This window comes from Carettochelys insculpta, chromosome 3 (genome assembly GCF_033958435.1).
Source record: "Carettochelys insculpta isolate YL-2023 chromosome 3, ASM3395843v1, whole genome shotgun sequence".
Classification (NCBI taxonomy): domain Eukaryota; kingdom Metazoa; phylum Chordata; order Testudines; family Carettochelyidae; genus Carettochelys; species Carettochelys insculpta.
The window spans coordinates 139,804,773-139,823,076 of NC_134139.1; the positions used below are offsets into that span (position 1 = coordinate 139,804,773).

The window sequence follows — 18,304 nt, forward strand, 5'->3', positions numbered from 1 at the left end:
ACAAACTTGTTTCTTTAAAGCACACAGAAATAATTAATAGCAGAGAGAATGTAGGTGAGGAGATTGTGTTCCTTCTGATGCTTCTGCAGAACCCCCACAGTGGGCAGAAAATTCCACATCTGCCTACTCCTGATGATAGAGGTTGCTTTTAAGGCTGAAGCATGACATATTTTTCTAATTATTTATCATTTAATAACTATTATAACTCTGGATAGATCTGTTCATATAAATGTCCACTCCCTCTTTAAATCTTGCTGTGTTCTTGGCCTCAAGAATAGAGTGTGGAATTCATTGCTACAGGGTAATGAAACATGATGTGAAAAATATCGGAGGGGTAGCCATGTTAGTCTGGATCTGTAACAGCAACGAAGGGTCCTGTGGCACCTTATAGACTAACAGAAAAGTTTTGAGCATGAGCTTTCGTGAGCACAGACTCACTTCATCAGATGCTGGTCTTGGAAATCTGCAGGGCCAGGTATAAATAAGCCAGAGCAAGGGTGGGGATAACAAGGATAGCTCAGTCAGCAAGGGTGAGGCTTACTACCAGCAGTTGATCTAGAGGTGTGAACACCAAGGGAGGGGAAGCTGCTTTTTATTTAGCCAGCCATTCGCAGTCTTTGTTTAAGCCTGAGCTGACGGCGTCGGCTTTGCAGATGAATAGTAGCTCAGAAATTTCTCTTTGGAGTCTGGTCCTGAAATTTCTTTGCTGTAGGATAGCTACTTTTAAGTCTTCTACTGTGTGGCCAAGGAGATTGAAGTGCTCTCCTACGGGATTTTGTATATTGCCATTTCTGATATCTGATTTGTGTGAGTTTATTCTTTTACGTAGTGACTGTCCAGTTTGTCCAATGTATATAGCAGAGGGGCATTGCTGGCACATGATGGCATAAATTCTATTGGTAGATGTGCAGCTGAATGAACCCACGATGGTGTGGCTGATCTGGTTAGGTCCTGTAATGGTGTTGCTGGTGTAGATATGTGGGCAGAGCTGGCAACGAGGTTTGTTGCATGGATGGGTCCCTGAGTTAGAGTGACTGTGGTGCAGTGTATAGTTGCTGGTTAGGATTTGCTTCAGGTTGGCAGGTTGTCTGTGGGCAAGGACTGGTCTGCCTCCCAAGGCCTGTGAAAGTGGGGGATCATTGTCTAGGATGGGTTGTAAATCCCTGATGAAACATGAATCCTAATGCCTAATGTAAATCCCAGTAGCACCTTGAGACACAGTTAGGGTTCCATTGCGCTAGGCACTGTGCAAACATGGTACACAACAGTCCGTGGCTCTTAAAGTGTACGAGGCAAGTCATAGCAGGTGGATGAGATAAAAAAAGTGTACGTGCGGGCTTAGGGGGAAGATAGTAAATCATCTTACATTTTGCTCTAAGCTATCAGGTGCTGTGCACTTATCCATTCAGTAACCTCAATTTGCCACCTTTCTTGTCATGTACTGATCGGATGAGTGATTCAGTATCACCCTGGAAACACTTGACAGCATTACCAATATCAGCGACTAGTCACGAAGCCTCTCACTTGCGTCCAAGCTATTAATTGATGTCCTAATAAGTATGTATGTGTTTTGTCAAGTTTTTAATACTTTTTGGTGTATATAGGTTTTAAATACCAGTGAAACAGAGATGCTGGAACTAGGGTTGTGAGGGGTGCTACAGTTGCATGGCTTGAGGTGGTTTCTGTTATATTAAGGGTTTACAGTTTGGGTCAGTGGCTCTCAGCACCCCACTATAAAAATTATGAATGCATTGTCTGCCCACATATCCGTTACTCTGGAACTTCTAAAAACAACACAGCAGCTTCGAACATCTTTGCTGCTTATAAGTAATGGTGCCCATCTGAAACTTGATCAAATCTTCACAGGGTGCAATATTATTATATATTCCACAAAATACACATAGTTTACATATTACTAATCAGTTTATATAAGAAGCCAACTAATCATATTTCCTTGAATAGTTAGCAAAATAAAATTTTGCCTTCCTCTTCTGCATTGGAATTTGTTTCTGTCCTTATCTTTAAAAATTTTTTGGGCATGATACTTCTCGATCTTTCTACTTCTTTAAAGTGGAAAAATCACTTCTTTGAGTGGTCCCTGTGGGTGCTCCACAGTAGGTGTCGGGCTCGCCCCGGCGCCGCAGATCGGAAAATTTCCAACAGTCTCCATTGGGTCGCGCATGCGCCGATGCACGCCGGCCCTTCGTGCGCTTTTGGTCACGTGCGCAATCTGGTCCCCACCAGTTCCTTCTCAACCACCAACAGCTGCAGACGGAATCTGCTCCAGCTCCAGCGCCTGAGACAGATAAAACTGTGTTTATTACTGTTAATAGTTATTAGCTGATAGTTTAACACTGTTGAAGCTGTTCCGTGTTAGATGCATATATAGTTTAAAAAAAAAAAAGGGGGGGGGGGAGAGAGAGAGAGAGAGAGAGAGAGAGAGAGAGAGAGAGGAAGGAAAGGGGGAAAAGAGAAAACAGAGGCGGCTGCCTTAGGCGGTCCGCTATCCTAAAGGCCACAAACGTTATCTGTTCCAGAACTGATTAGCTGCTAAGTGCCCTATTAACATTCAAAGACTTAAATGCCCGGGCAGAGATGTCTTCGACGGGGTTTAAGAAATGTGAGTCATGCCGTGAGGCCATGCCTGCCTCAGATGGGCATAGCAGGTTCATTCATTGCCTTGGGGAGACCCACATTCCACAAAAGTGTCCTCACTGCTCTAGGCTTACAGCCAGAGCCAGAAAGGACAGGGAAATGAGGCTGAAGATGATTTTATTTGATAAGGCCCTCCAACCTGAACCATCGGAGAAGCCCCATAAAGAGGGGCCCTCAGGGTCGCACAAGAGGAAGGCGGCTTCCCTAACCTCCTCTGTGCAAAACAAAAAGAAGCTCTACCCAGCTCGATCCTTGCCGGTAACATCTGCGAGCAGGATGAGCAGAGCACAGGGCCCTGACCCGCTGGCTGCTCATAGCGGGAAGACCGCAGCGCACATAGCTGGGCAGGGGCCTCTGACCATTAAGCAGTCGTCACCGAGGGCTCCACAGGCGCCGGAATCGGCGGCACCAACTTCCATGGCACCGTGCCTTGCGGCACTGACGGCACCGGAGCAAGGGTACCTGGCATGGGACCCAACGGTGCTGGAGGAAGCTACCTGCGCAGCACCATGCATAGCGGCACCGACAATGGTGCTGAGGTCCCGGGCACCAGAGGGGGAAGCACCTGCTCCTCAGGGATGGAGCAAAGCAAAAGCCAAAACCCGGCACTGTAGCCCATCTCCGGACATCATCGCGTTGCCGTTATCACCTAGCCCCCCCCCCACCCCCCCGACCCCGAGATAGACACAGCACACCGGGCAGCAACTCCAACAGCCTGCTTCAGACCTCCCTCCCCGTTACTTCAACCGCCATCCCCCTGGCTTAGGCAACCTTCACCAATCTCCAGTATGGATCCCTATGAATACTGTCACAGAACATCTCCGCCATTGTCAATGTCATCACGGAGGTCATGCTCTTCTAGGGATCGTGGTCCAGATCTCCATCACCGGGCCCTTGCCCCTGTTTTGTCCTTACCATACTGAACACTGGCACAGGGGGTCCAGATCTAGGGGTAGATCCCCGCCAACACCCCTTCATACTGTCTCACTCTGTGAGAAGAACATAGCCTTCCCAGGCGGAAATTGGTCCAGAGTCCCTGGACCTTCCTTCAGAACCCTTAAAAGAGCAAGCATATGAACAAACTCAGGAACCAGAGGAATTAGAGGAGGTATATCATAGCGACGCCTCTTCATCCTTCCCAGATGAGACAGTTGTCCCCGGGGATATTTCCTTCCCCGGACGACCTTAAGCAATTCCAAGAGCTGTTCAAGAGGGTAGCACACATACAGGACATTGCAATAGCAGAGGTGCAGGAGAAGCATCATAAACTCCTGAAAAATTTGAGACTCCCGGCTTCATCCAAGATCACCGTCCCACTAGATGAAGCGATTATGGAATCAGCCACCAACATATGGCAGACTCCGGCCTCCATCCCACTTACAAATAAGAGGGCGGATAAATACTTTGTTCCAGCCAAGGGCATGGAATTCCTGTTTAGCTACCCCCAGCCAAATTCCTTGGTGGTCGAATCATCACAGCATAGATCCAAGACACTCCAATGTAAATCAGGAGGGTCAGATAAAGATGCGAGGAAATTAGAGCTGTTTGGCAGGAAGGTCTACTCCTCCTCTACCTTATTACTGAGAATGGCAAACTATGCGGCACACCTGTCAAACCGCTACTTCGACAATTACTCCAGACTTACCTCCCTCATGGATTTCCTTCCAGAGGATAAGAAACCGGTGCTGAAGGCGATCATCCAGGAGGGCTACGCAGCCTCACGAACAGGAGTTCAGATTGCCCTGGATGTGGCGGACACGGCAGCACGCTCCACAGCCACAGCAGTGGTAATGCGTAGTGAATCGTGCCTCCAGACGTCCGGTATCCCCAGAGATCTGCAAACAAAAATCGTAGATCTTCCATTTGCTAAACAAAAGTTATTTGCAGATTCAACCGACTCGATCCTACACTCCAGCAAGGACTCAAGAGCCACACTTAGGACCCTGGGCATATATACCCTCCCTGTACAGGAGGAAGAAGTTTTTTACCCCCAACAAAGGTGCTACACTTATCAGCCACAGCGTGCACAATATCAACGGAGCTATGACCAAGGGCGCCACCAACAGCAGCAACAGTATAGGGCCCCCAGATGACGACGTCCCCAGCAGGGTCACGCACCCTCGGGGCAAGCCCTGAGACAGCAAGTTTGACGGGTATGTCGAGGACTGCAGTATCAAGACCATCTCTCAATGCCAATCTCAGCACATGTTCCACCATCCGCTCAAACCGTTCTATTCTCAATGGCAAAACATCACGACAGACAAATGGGTACTGGAAATTTATAGCCACGGGATACACGATCCCCTTCCAATCACTACCGCCACTGAAACCTCCCACCCAGTCCTTCCTCAAGGACCCCTCTCACGAGACAAGGTTAAAACAGGAGGTAGACCATCTCATGTTTATAGGGGTGGTGGAGAGAGTACTGGAACAATTCCAAGGGAAAGGTTTCTGCTCACGATACTTCCTAACAGAGAAGAAGACCGGAGGCTGGAGGCCAATCCTGGACTTATGGGCCCTCAACCGACATTTGCACAAACAGCGTTTCAGGATGACAATTGCCTCCATAATCATGGCACTGGACGATGGAGACTGATTTGCAGCCCTTGACTTACAGGATGCGTACTTTCATATAACAATCCACCCAGCACACAGACATTTTCTCCACTTCAAAGTAGGCAGGGAGCATTTTCAATACAGAGTTCTTCTGTTCAGTCTCTCTTCGGCGCCCAGAGTTTTTACCAAAACGCTGGTGGTAGTATCAGCTTACCTACACAGGCAGGGTGTGTTCATTTTTCCATACCTGGACAACTGCCTACTGAAAGGGGTCTCAAAGGCAGAGGTCCTACGCATGATACACATCACTACAAACACATTCGCCTCATTGGGCCTAGTTATCAACCTCTCGAAATCAAAGACCGAGCCCACGCAAAATACAGAGTTCATAGGGGCTCACATAGACTCTATCACATCAAGAGCATACCTGCCCGATGCCCATTTCCGCACCATCAAATCCCTGGTACAAGTAATGACGTACAGCCCCACAGTGCCAATCCTAACATATCTACAACTCTTGGGCCACATGGCGACCACCACGTTTGTGGTACAAAATGCCAGGCTACATATCTCCTGGTGCTCTTCCAAGCAGTTAGCTCCTCTGGACATCCCTACAACTGTAATTCTAGAATACCTTCTGGAGCTAAAATGAGATGAACTCTCCCTATCCTCACCAAAGGTCCATCTCGCAGCTATATCAGCATTTCAACACCAAGAAGAAGGGCCAACCATGTTCGCCCATCCTATTGTCACGCAGTTCCTAAAGGGGCTGGCAAACCTGTACCCCCCTCGGAAACCGCTATCACCGTCATGGAGTTTGGACTTGGTCCTCCACACGCTGTTGGGACCACCCTTTGAACCATTGGCCATGGTACCCCTCCGGTTACTTCCATGAAAAAAACCTTCCTTCTCACGATTACGTCAGCCCGCAGGGTGAGCGAACTTGCAGCAATAATGGCAATGCTGCCCTGCACAGTATTCTCAAAGGAAGCGGTGATTTTACGATTACACCCAGCCTTCATTCCAAAGATTTCCTCAGAGTTCCACATTTAACGAACCAATAGTATTACCCTTGTTTTATCCTAAGCCTCACAACTCCAGCCAGGAGGCGCGGCTGCACCTACTAGATGTGAGGAGGGTGTTGGCCTTCTACATAGACAGAACTAAGCCCTTCTGGAAAAACGGACAGACTCCTGGTGTCTCTTGCACCCAGGTCGAAAGGGGAAGGCCTATCCTCACAAAGAATTTCAAATCACATTGTATCCTGCATAAGACTGTGTTATGAGCTCCATAAGACCCCTCTGCTAGTTCCACCCAGGGCTCACTCCACCAGAGCGATGGCGGCATCGACGGCCTTCTTCAAAGGAATCGAGTTAAAAGACATCCGCAGGGCGGCGACTTGGTCATCTTATGACACCTTCACCAAGCATTATGCCATGCACCGTGTGTTCGATGAGGATACACACCTATCGACAGCAGTCCTTTCAAGGGCAAGCTGCACATAAATCAGGTACCCACCTCCTTATTTGGGGTCACTGCTGGGTAGTCATCTACTGTGGAGCACCCATGGGGACCACTCAAAGAAGAAAGAGAGGTTACTCATTTGTGTAGTAACGATGGTTCTTCAAGATGTGTCCCCATGGGTGCTCCACTACCCACCCGTTCCTCCCCACTTTGGAGCTCCATTTGGTGTTTTTCAGGAGCATCCGGGGCAGTTGGTCAAGGAACTGGCGGGGACCAGATCGCACACATGACCAAAAGCGCGCAAAGGACTGGCGCGCATTGGCGCATGTGTGACCCAACGGAGACTGTTGGGAAATTTTCCAATCTGCGGCGCCGGGGCGAGCCCGAGACCTACTGTGGAGTACCCAGAGGGACACATCTCAAAGAACCATCGTTACTACACAAGTGAGTAACTTCTCTATTCTGTTGCTGCTCTTTTATGTAGAGTTATGTAAAACAGAAAGTTGCAGAGCGCATAAACAGCCAAATATGCATGTCCCAGAAATACATTCTGAAAAGATTCCGCTGTTTAACCACACCAAAGAAAACAAAAATGCAAGTTTTTTTTTTTTTAAATCAATGTATTACACAGGAAATGGCATTGAAAATCTTATATTTTTTTAAATTGAAATTTAGACCGCTTACCATTTTCCTCTTTATATAATTTTTCCATTTGATGTAATGTTGTCTTGGAACCCCTCTAAGAAATATTTTTTTTATTGGTAAAGGGTTTACATAGTTACTATTTTGCAAACTCAACTATGAGATGGATTTGCTTTTTGGAACGCCTTTGTCATAGGAAGTTTAGAAAAGCAGTAGAACTGTCATTTCCTAACCTATAGCCCCGCTGCAGATATAAATATGCATTGTTTAATTCTTGGAAGAAGAGGGTGTTTCAGTTTTTTGCTTTGCTTTTCTGGCCATCTGTTTTAATTCTCGTCACACTGGGCTCTTGAGGAGAAACAAACCTGGTTACTTCAGCATTGAACTTTAAGGCTTTTTCACTCAAGCTTTCCATTTGTTCCTTGTGCAGAAGTCTCTTTATTTTAAGCCTCCAGTAGATAATGTTTTTTTGTACCCCACTACAAAAGAGCTGCAACACTGCATCAGTTGTGGCTAAGAGATCCTGTTTAATGCAGTTACTGCAGTGGCAAGTGGCCTGTGGGCTTCTTGCGGCCCATCATGTTAATATGGTTGCAAGCCTTGAGGCATTTTTGGCTGATGTCAACCATCTGCACGGACTCTGTCCCTCCACCCCCAGCTCTCGGTGGCTGTGGTTTTCAGTTCCTGGCCAATGGGAGCTGTGGGAAGCAGAGGACAGCATTTCCCTGCAGCCCTTCTTGGATGCCAGCACTGCTTTCTGCAGTTCCCATTGGCTGAGAACAGAGAACAACAGCCTCGAAGAGCTGTGGTGGATTGTGCTGTGGTCAGTCAGTGTCAGCAAAAATATCTTATAGCCCCACAATCAGATTATCCTGATGGGGTGTGTGTGGCCCATGGGTTGTAGGTTACCCACCACTGTTTTACAGACACCCAGCCCTAGGAGCTGTGAAATTCAGATGGGAGAAGTCAATGCTAGTACAAATATTCACAGCTGGACCAAAGCCCCGGCTGCAAATTAAATCCAAGGTTATGTCTACAGCACAGAAGCTATGCCAGCATACCCATGCAGTACAGGTGCAGCCTACACTGTTTGGGGGAGGGAGTCACTTGTCAGTGTAGGAACATAACAATGTAGGTCTGTATGGGTCCTGGGGTTAGGTTGGTATAGCTGTGGCGCTAAGGGGAGTTTTTTTTTTCCCCCACTACTGACTGGATTCACCTTCCTCACCCTAATATTTAAATATAAACTGGGTCCAGGACACTCTCTCTTGCATGATGGCATGCTGAGCTGCCAATCTACATCACCTTCCCAGTAGACTGAACAAGCTTTCTTTTCATCTTGATCATTAAGGATGGCAGTGGAATAAATATATTTCCTCTTAGTTTGAATTGCTGAGCTTTTGCATGTTGATTACCACTGCAAATTTACAAAAGCTTTTGTTGCTTCTCTTGTTTGAAGGCTGAAAGTACAACGCATCTGTTTCTCGAAAGCCTGCATGAAATATTAAAGAAAAGGGAGTGAGAAGTCAAGCTATTATCTCACCCTCCATAAATGCTACACTTAGCTTATTTCATTGCTATGGCTTATAAAATTTTTCTTGAAAATAAGCTTTCTTCAAAAGAAATCTAAAAATAAAGATGCACTTTTAATTGACAAAATAATCAGAGCTGTTTTGACAACAGTTTGTCATTATTATTGCATCTTTATCCTGTCAGCTTGCAGTTGCTTTACCTTTTGTTTATGTTTCTTTGTTGTAGAAAAGTTGTATCTTAATCACAAATCTCCCTTATCTTCTCTATTTAACCAAAAGTGCCATTTTGGTATATTGGAAATACTAACATTTTACAAGTGGCCTTTTAGTATAGGGGTTTCTTCAACAGACTTAGAAAAAAATTCAAATCCTACTTTGATGAACATTTAAGGTATTTTAGTGTTCATCGAGTTAGACAGTGTTCTTGCGATAATATACGTATCCGGAGACTGTAAGAGGTTTAATGTTGTATAGAAATGGATAACTCCAAAAACCTAAATCTGTCTTGTTTCTATGGTAACGAATATTAAAATATGTCTAGCCAACACTGTTTTTCCTGAAATTTCTGTCTAAGCGTTCTAGGAATTCATTAAAACTGTAGAATCCTTTTTAAACTGGTATGTTCTGTTGTAAAATTCCCCAGATTAATGTTAAACATAACTTCACATTTTAACATAACTATTTCTTTGTATAACAGAGAGACTTTCTAGCAAGTATGGAATTAGACGAGTTATGATGATATTTCAAAAAGAGGGTATGCTCATTGATCTAATAAGTTATCACCCTCTGTGGAAACTTGGCTTATTTGCATGATTGACTAGAAAACAGGGTTCAGCGTGTGCATTCTGCCAAAAGCATTAGTCTTCTGCACTGGAAAGGCCTGTCCAGCACAAGTATGAGAGGCTTCTGCTCTTCCAATGGAAAATAAAAATCTGTCTCTCAGAATTGCTGTTTGCTGTCATGTTAGAAGTTATACATCTATGAGACAGCCACTGGCAATTGGGAATCCATTCTCTGTGGTAGTGTGTTTCCTATACAGAAAACTCCTGAGATATGTGCAACTCGGTTAACACAACTGCCACACCTGATAGGAACAGGCAAACTGCTCCTGTCAGGGGTGGCACTGGGCTGCTGTCCCGGCAGGAGAAGTTTCCCTGCTCCTGTCGGGGCAGCAGCTGATGCTGTCGGGGCAGCAGCCAAGAGTCAGGCGCTCAGCTGCTGCCACTGACAGGAGCAGGGAAACCGATGAGGGCAGCAGCCCATGTCAGTTTCCTGTCTCAGCAAGTGGAGGGGAGCTTGGAGTCAGGCTGTAACCTTGGTCCCTGGCTCCCCTCCACTCACTGGAGCCATGAAATTGGCCAGGGTTGGTGCCCTTGTCAGTTTCCTGCCTCCCCCCAGTTGCACAGAAATTTGACTTACATGGGAGTTGCAAGACGCAACCCCTGTGTACATTAGGGACCTACTGTAGTTTAAAACAGTGACTTGGATTTTAGGATTCCATTTCCATTAAGCTCACAACTAATCAGGAATAGGTTCAGCAACTGACTTACGGAATTTGCTGTGTCCCTTCTTCCAGTAGTCTTTCTTTTGAGGACTGTGCTGCAATGTTGGGAAGACTTGAAGTCCTGACTGACCTTCCATTCCCCTTATGGTGTGATTCATGCCATCAGAATGACCAATGTACAAGCGAGAAAAGATCATTAAGACCCCAAAATAAACATTTAAATTGATGCACTGTCCCCACAGAGGAGACCAGGCAGATCTGGAAGTAGTGGAAAACCGAAAGTGCTCCTTGCTGTGATGTATTCTGTTAGAGTGGTGTAGTGATAATGAGGACAGTTGACAAGAGTGAGATCTCTGCTGCTCAGTTTCTCTCTCATAACCATTTTTGACTTTTTCCATTTCTATTGACTCTCTAAAGTTTTCTGGTATCAAACAACTTTTCCTGAAGATGGTTGTAACTGAGCATATGGAATTCTGACAGTCGATTTGAAGCTGCTGCTTCTTTGAGTCAGACACAAATGGTGAAGGAAAGGTTACTATTGGAGTTGGTGAATGTTTCACTCAATAAGGAAGTAGCTGAGTCAGCAGAAAGAAAAACCATTCCCTTGCTTCATTACAGGACAGTTATGGAAGGAAAAACAACAATTAATGGATGGAGAGTATCTCTTTAATCCCGTCAAGAAAGACAGTGTAATAATATTTCTTTTAAAACGTATCGGAGTAGCCATGTTAGTCTGTAGCTTCACAAAAACAAGCAGACCTGTAGCACCTTAAAGATTAACAAATGTATTTATTAGGTAATGAACTTTCATAGGCAGGACCCACTTCATCAGACCTTCCCTACTGAAACTAAGTACTACACTGATGGATCTTGATGAATTGCTACCTGAAATCTTAGAAAATGAGCGGGTCCAGGGAAGTGCATTTTAAGAGTTAAAAAAAAACAACCCAGGGGCTATTAGAAGCTAAAACTATAGTTTGAGCAACAATTATCACTGTTAAGATGGTTGTATATTTGAACAACAAGCATTTCAAAAATTTTTCTTACTAGAAGCTACCATTAACAGGAAAAAAAAAAGAGGGGCAAAAAAACCAGTATAGGCATAGGCATGCCTGGTAAAGCCACTTTTGATGAGGAAGTATATTTGTTTCCCAAAGGAGATAAACCTTTTTGAATTATCGACATGGAATGATTCATTGCATTGAAAGATGTTACTATCTAATGACATAGGAGTGCCCATGCTGGGTTAGATCAATGGTCCATTAGTTCAGTGTCCAGTTTTCTGATGGTGGTCAGCACTGTATGCTTCAGAGGGAGAAAAAACACATTTCAGGTGCTCTATCCCATTTGGGTATGTTATATCTTATAGTTTGGCATATGTGTTTTTTATTATAACGTGCCGTGACTTTTCCCACCCTGCCCTCCCTCCCCAGCAAATAAAAAGCATCCAACTTGGTATTTAGGATCTTGAGGGGTAGAAGTCAGAAAGATCATTCCTGTCTCTTGCTTTTTCTGAGAACCTGCCTTCTTGCAGCTTCTTACCTGGCACAGGACATTGAGTTGCATGGCAAGGTGCTGCTTGAGGAGAGTGTGCTCTCAGATGCAGGGACCATAAGGTTGCACACAGCCCTTAACTGGCTTTACAACTGTAAGATGTATATCCCGTCCCTCCCCCCGCCCGCCCCAGTAGTAGTGTGTGGGCAGGATTGTATGGAGAGGGAAGTGAATGATGTTAAGCATCCACACCAATCCTGCAACATCCTTTCTCTGGAACCTACTAGGTAGAACCATGAGAGGCCAGCAGCATTTTATTAGATTTTTTTTTGAGAGTCTAAAGGAAATCCAAAACATGCAAAATAAAAGATTTCCGCCACAAAGGATTGGGGGGGGGAGGGTTTATGGCAGAAACCTATAGTAGGTTTTGGCGCTGTGGGTGGAGAGTAGTTGAGAAACTCAAGGTTAAAATGTAAGGTTTAGTGACAACATGCCACACTGTATCTTCAGTGGATCTCAACTCTAGTACACTAGACCCTCTACTTACTCTGGCTTCTGGCTTATATTTGAAGTTACTTCTCAATCTTGCTGTTCATGCAATCTTTTTGCTACATTTGCAAACAGCTTAGAACGGAGTACAGATTTCAGCATATCTACCTGCCATAAAATGAAGCTACTACTTGGTCTAGCTATTAATGCATAAGTCAAATTTCCTGTGCAACTCACGGGGGACTCAGGAAAGTGATGAGGGCACCAGCCCTGGTCAGTTTCCTGGCTCCAGGGTCTGGAGAGGAGCTGAGGACCAGGCACTGCTCCCCTCCGCTTACAGAGCTGGGTAACTGGACAGGGCTGGTGCCCTCATTTGTTTTCCCCACTCCTGTCAGTGGTGGCAGCTGAGAGCCTGACTTTCAGCTGCCACTACTGACAGGTGCCACTTTTGCCACTGATAGGAGCAGGGAAATCTCTCCGGGCAGCGACTGGGATGATGCCACTGACAAGAGTGGTTTCCCCGCTCTTGTCAGTGGCAGCAGTCGTGTTAACCCAAGGTGCGTTATCTCAGGGGTTTACTGTATTGCGCTTTCTTTCTGAGCAAGAGTAATTGACATCAGTCAGAGATCGGGGCATGTAAAGACGGAAAAATATCAGACTAGAGAACTGCAGCTCTGAGAGGTGAAGCTGCCCCAAGCATTCTGCTTTAAGGAGTCATTCCATCTCTCTCCTGAGCATGTTATTTCCTAATGCAACATCAACCTCTTTTCCTTTTCGAACAGTCAGCTAAAAAGCCTCTTTATTGTGAACAGAAGAGCTTGCAACAAGGCTATTAGTTTCTTTTCTTCTTGGTTGAATTGAATACTTCCACCCTTCTACTTGTGAGCTGTTTTCCGTAGATATTTTCTAATTTTTCCCATGACGTTTTAGCCTATTTCTTCAGACAATTGTATGAACTGAAAGAGACTATTGTTTCTGCAAGTGTACAAGCATGTGCACATTTGTTAATCTGGCTGGTACAGGATTTCGAGAGTGGGTGTTGTTCATTTTGAGGAACAGAGTTTGGATGTGTGTAAAAACAGATTCATATTAACAACATACACTTTTATTTTGTACACAATAACATTTCACTCTTTCCAGGAAGAAAGGTTCTGCAGACATTTTTTGACCAAATGTTGATCTCTAGCGTTGTGAGACACACATAAGGAAATGTAGTCAACCGTTGGACATATAACAAACTTCAAATAGTGCAGGTTTACAGGATTTGAATCCACTGTCTGGGTAGATGTAAACTATTTAGCTCAAGTTTGGAGACTTAGCCAATGTTATTCTTCACAAATAACGTCAGGGTTTTAAAACAGATCCCTCCATTTATTAAGCATTTATTTGTGTCTCCTAGATTGGTATTTTTAACTTGACGATGAGCTAAACATTTTGATATTTTATAGCATTGCAAAAAAATACCCCATAAACTCAAATGTACTTGCAAACTCCTGAGGAATTGGAATCAGAATGTTATTTCTAATACAGTTTTTTAAAACTATTTTACATACAAGAATCGTGCAATACTTTATATTCAGATAGTATTGTCAGGCGGCAGAGAAATCAGGAACATCATTTATAAAAGCCAGCAGGAAAGTGTTTGTTTGAGCCTGTTTTAGGAAGGGATTTTTAACTGTGGGAATGTAGAGTGAAAACTGTAGTAACGTTGTTGTGTCCTGCAAACCTGTGCCCATATTGGTGCATAAATATGTCAGTGGCTTTTTAATATATTGCCCACCAGTGGTTGCTGACATATCTGTGGTATCTGGCAGAGTAAAGTAGTTCAATACCTTCATTCTGCGTAAACCTCATACAGTGGTGTTCAGCAACTCTTCATCCAGCTTCGGGGGCCTTAGTAATATGCTGTCACTGCTTCACCTCATCTCTACAAAGCAAAGAGGAATTTTAGGTTGCAGTGACATCAGCATGCTCATGACAGTCAGCTCACTCACCTTTTTAATGCCGTTTCCTTGCTCAGTCGAGATAGAGATGTAGTTGAGAATCATCTTCTGTAGCGAACAACGTAGTTAAGGAAGATTGAGGTGATGCTTGTTGGCAAGGAGACTCAGTTTAATTTGATGGAGATTCTGTCAGTGCTTTTTATTGATCAGTTACATTCACCTATTACCAAAGAGGTTTGTATTCCAGGGATATGTCTGAGACCTTCACAACACTGTAATTCCCAGGTGATGATAAAAACATGTCCAATTGAGTTTTATGTTTAATCTATGTGCCTAGCTAAGAATTTGTAATCTTTGTAACTGATGTGTTGTCTCTTGAGAAAAGAAATCTGTGGGGTGGGCCCGGGAATAAAAAAGCATTTTTTTTTTTTTAATAACAAAATGTGGTTGCAAAACCGCCAGTATTGAGAAGGCAGTTTGGTGGATTCCAGTAGTAGCTGGTGTTACTTTTAACTCACATTTAAATATTTGAGTTGACGAAAGGTGACAGGGTGGTCTATTGTCAAAGGTTGAGCAGTACGTTAATGTGATGTGGAATAACAAGATACAATGGTTGGGAATTTAATCAAGATAGATGCAGACTAGAAATAAGGTGCAGCATTGGAACAGCTTACTGGTGATGAGTTCTGCATCGCTGGGAATTCTTAAATCAAGATCAGGGTTTTTTTCTAAAATATATGCTCTAGTTAGGCCACAGCTGTTGCACTTGAGGAAAAAAAAATAATTCAGAGAAGTACTATGTTATACCAGCCATCAATCTAGAGGAACACAGTGTGTTGTTCTGGCTTCAAAATTCTTAGACATTGTAGTGTACTACCATTACATCTTTCTGTGCACCACTATTGGTGGTCAAGCAAGGAACTAGTCTTTTCCATTCCTCTATTATTTGACCTTATTCATCTCATAACTCCTGTTATTATTCCTATGTGTTCTGGTTCAGCTCAGATGCACAAATATCTTCCCTGGACCCTTATTTTTCCTGAATGTTGTAAGAGTGTTGGGGGCTAAGAATATTTAAATATGCCAGAAGAGTATTTGCTACATGGGTTGGGATACATCATTGAACATAGAATTTAGATCCTCTTTTGTAAGATGAAGGGCTTTTGTACAAAGAGCAATAATCTATCTGTTTGAGAAGTGTCGTGTGTGTCTGTCTGTTCATGCGTCTGTCCATCTCAGAGTCTTTTTTTTTTCCCTGCAAGAATTCCTCCTAAATGGTAAGAGCTAGAGCTATGAATTCCTCTTATCATACCTGAAGTAAAGTGAGGGTTTAGTTGTGCCATGGCAATGGGATGTGCTTGGAATTGAATTCCCATAAAGTGGAAAGGGAGGGGTCTGGTAGGAGGGACGGTTCTACTCCAGCATGACCACTGGGGAGCAGCAAGGATCCAAAGATGTAGACCTGGGCAGCTATAACCCCATTGGACCAGCCAGGGGTAGAGTTGGAGAATAGTATACTATAGTATTATACGATGTATTTTAGAGAGTTTGTCTGTTTTGTGTGTCCGTCTGTTCCCTAGTTGAGGGACATTCACTGCTCCCCCAGCTGTGCCTGTTGCTTCTGCAGCAGCCCTGGACAGACACATCTCACCTGGCTCCGAGCTGCTGCGGTGAGAGGGCTGGGGCAGTCCTCTCTTTCCCCAGAGCAGCCTGCATACAGACCCCCTCAGTCCCAGCCCCATCCCAGAGCAGTGATTTCAATGAAGAAAAACAAAACTTATCTGAGTTAAGGAGGCTTGAGGAACACCAGGTGAATCTTCTAGTGCACTGAATGGGGGTCTGATTTCTAAAATATACCATGTGTTGAATGTTAATTTGTTCACGTAGGCCCTGCTGGAGTGCACTTAATGTTCCCCAGTAGTGCACAACCCTACATTTCAGTGCACTGTAGAATATTTAGTGCAGAGCAGCAGGGTCTGCAGGGACCCATTAATGTGCATCACTGCATGCTTTAGAAAACACATCCCCACAATGTGTATTGCCAGTGTGTAGACAGGCTGAAATATTTAAGCTAATAATGGGCACATCTTGTGCTTTCACCTGCACATTTTTAAATGACAGGGGATATTATATTCCCAAAGTAGAAGTTTGCAATGTTAATTGTGGCACTCGTAACTAGGACCTCAATCCCACAATTGGTTCTTCATGGGCAAATACTGATGCTTGCAGACAGCTGCAGTGAAGTTGCTGGCATGTCCTCACGAGTATTATCTCATTGAGGGGTTAGAGCCTGCAGTAGGCCTTTTGCACTTTATTCTCTTAATTTCAGAGATACAATTTTTCCAAAAGTGTCCTTGTTCACTGTAGACATTTAGCTCAAGCTGAAGATGATGAGTAATGCTTAGCAGTAAACCTTTGTGCAGAGGAGGCAGCTTAAGTCAAGCTGTTCTGAACTAGTAACTCCTATGCATTTCTTCTCGGTTAGAGTCTATCCATTCTGTCTTAGGTGGCGAGGTGGGAGACAGCAGTCACAGCTTGGCACTTCCAGATTCATGACAAAGCACTGACATTTGAAAACATCAGAGCTGGTGTGAACTGTTTTACAATCTTGAGATTCCTGAGAGCTATTGCCCTTCTTTAATAAGAAACTGCTTATTCTAACAGTAGGGACGCTCTGTCTGTATTGTTAGAAAAGTTCATTATGTTAAAAAAATAAGTTTGCAGACCTAGCAAGAGGAATGCGTGGTATGCTCATCCTCCCTACGCATGCACATTTGCAAGGGTAGTGGTTCCCCCCCCATTTTTTTCCTGGTAATTTGAATAAACATTGTACATGTGATTCACTGCACTGCGTAAGCTTTCATTTAAAGAAGCAAGGGTGGCACTGGTTAAATTTGCTACTGCTTGCATCAGAGAATATTTTACATTGGGTCACAAACGAGCAACGTTGGGGAAAAAACGTATTGCTCATCTCCCATAAGTCTCTTTTAGAAGCAAAGAACAGGATAAAATGCTTTAAAATGTAAATGCTAATTTAAATTCACAAGATCATAACACAGACATATGGCACATGTCGTCTTAAAAATGTGATGAAATACAATAGACGGCTTTTTTATCATTTTAATCCTCACTAGAGGGGAGGGTTTTCCATCTCTTTTTCCCCAGAATCTTTCCTCTGTCCTTCATTTTTCTGAAAGTTCCTTTGTGTTCTGAAAAATTCGGGAGGTGGGTTTATGAAGTGTCTTCAGGGGCAAGGCATATATTTGCCATATTTTTTGCTGCTGAATTCGTTACTAAAAATTTACCGCTGTGTAGTAATGAAGGGTGATGTAATCCGGATTGAATGCAGAGCGTTGAGAACTCTAGGGGAGAATTCAAGCACAGTTCCCAGAAAGTGGAGCGGGTGTGAAGGTCACCCAAACTACTCCTAGATCTCTGAAGAATATTTCTATTTTTAGTCTACTGTATCAAGTGTTGCCATTGCCTCTGTGTGTGTGTGTGTGTGTGTGTGTGTGTGTGTACACACGTGAGCCATCATCGTGTACAACTGTAATGCCCCTCCTTGACTTGTTTACTGTATAGCGGTACATTCCTATGTAATTATAGTAAAGGCCTTTGTGGCACTAGCTGAGGTGAAGTTTGCTTTGAAAGTGGTGAATGAGAAGGAGCGCTTGCTGGGAGGAAGCAGAGAGAGACAGAAAGAAACATGCAGTTCCATAGGGAAATACTCTATGCTTTACAGTTGCTTGTGTGGATAGGAACCAGATGGTAAGCTGGAACACCCGGTCGGATAGCAGAGGAGCCAAACATATGGTTAATGGTTAGGAGAAATAGCTTTCAGAGCCAGGGCTTTGCTGACTGCTTCACATTACAGATTGTTACAGTGTGTCATTACATTGCCAAGCTAAGTGCTTAATACCCACTGTGGGCTCTGGGCATACATTTACACAAATGACTTTTAGCTATTTGCTGGCATAGACTGAAGTTGACATCATATGTAGCTTTAAAATGTCTCTCTTCCCTCT

The 18,304-nt window shown here is 44.1% G+C and overlaps 1 protein-coding gene across 4 annotated transcripts in view; it reads left to right on the forward strand.

Annotated features, from left to right (window-relative positions):
* The window catches only part of BACH2 (BACH transcriptional regulator 2), a 306,097-nt gene that overhangs the window by 54,241 nt on the left and 233,552 nt on the right, over positions 1 to 18,304 (forward strand). The window lies entirely within an intron of this gene.